Here is a 1714-nt window from a genome sequence, read left to right as displayed (position 1 = left end):
TCTCTCTCTCTCTCTCAGGAAGTCGTCGTCATGCCGTCAGATTCTCCTCAGCAGGAGGAAAAACCTCCATCTGAGCTGCAACTGAACAAACCAGTGAAACCTCCCCTCTGCTCCTCCTCCTCTTTAACTCCCCCTCTTCCTCTCTCTCTCCTCTTCCTCTCTCTCTTTCCTCCTCATCCTCTCTCTCCTCCTCTTCCTCTCTCTCCTCTTCCTCTCTCTCCTCCTCTTCCTCCCCCCCCCCTCTCATTAGCAGTATGATGTGTTAAAACAGCCAGAGGACAGAGGATGTTATTCCGGTCGATGACGTTAACGTCACGCCAGCAGCTGGACTCTGACCTCCGTCCGTCCGTCCTTCAGTAAAATAGAAATTACAAATATGAATTCATATTTCATCTTTTCTCTTCGACATGGACAGAAGTCAAACTGCGTCAGCTTCTGTACGGAGTCTCAAATGTGCCAAAATGTTTCAGTGTATAATTAAAAAGATTTATTCTGTTTGTGGATCCACAAAGAAAAACACAGAGATCAGAGATCAGAGATCACAGATCAGAGATCACAGATCACAGATCAGAGAGAGAACGTCGTAGGAGACAGGACGTAGGAGACATGACTTAGGTGACATGACATAGGTGACATGACGTAGGAGACAGGACGTAGGAGACAGGACGTAGGTAACATGACGTAGGTGACATGACGTAGGAGACATGACGTAGTCGACATGATGTAGGTGACATGACGTAGGTGACATGACGTAGGTGACATGACGTAGGAGACATGACGTAGGTGACAGGACGTAGGTGACATGACGTAGGTGACATTACGTAGGAGACATGACATAGACGACATGACGTAGGTGACAGGACATAGGTGACATGACGTAGTCAATATGACGTAGGTGACATGACGTAGCAGACATGACGTAGGAGACATGAGGTAGGAGACATGACGTAGGAGACATGACATAGGTGACATGACATAGGTGACATGACGTAGGAGACATGACGTAGCAGACATGATGTAGGAGACATGACATAGGTGACATGACGTAGGTGACAGGACGTAGGAGACATGACGTAGGAGACATGACGTAGGAGACATGACATAGGTGACATGACGTAGGTGACATGACGTAGCAGACATGACGTAGGAGACATGACGTAGGAGACATGATGTAGGAGACAGGACGTAGGAGACATGACATAAGCAACAGGACATAGGTGAAATGACGTAGGGGACATGACGTAGTCGACATGATGTAGGAGACATGACGTAGGAGACATGACGTAGGAGACATGACGTAGGTGACATGACGTAGGGGACATGACGTAGTCGACATGATGTAGGAGACATGACGTAGGAGACATGACGTAGGTGACATGACGTAGGAGACATGACATAAGCAACGGCATAGGCAGCGACAACAGGATCCGGTTACCACGGTTACCGCAGCAACAGTTAAACTCAGATATCCAAAATATGAATGTTGACTAAATAATCAAATAAACACGAAATGTTCTTTCTGATAAATGAAGATTCAGAACAAAGAAGAAGCGTCCTGATGCTGCATCCTGATGGTGCGTCCTGATGGCGCGTCCTGATGGCGCGTCCTGATGGCGCATCCTGATGGCGCATCCTGATGGTGACTCCTGATGCTGCATCCTGATGGTGCATCCTGATGGTGCATCCTGATGCTGCATCCTGATGGTGCGTCCTG

Source organism: Sebastes umbrosus, chromosome 7 (genome assembly GCF_015220745.1).
Source record: "Sebastes umbrosus isolate fSebUmb1 chromosome 7, fSebUmb1.pri, whole genome shotgun sequence".
Classification (NCBI taxonomy): Eukaryota; Metazoa; Chordata; class Actinopteri; order Perciformes; family Sebastidae; genus Sebastes; species Sebastes umbrosus.
Note: the sequence above shows the minus strand (reverse complement) of the source record.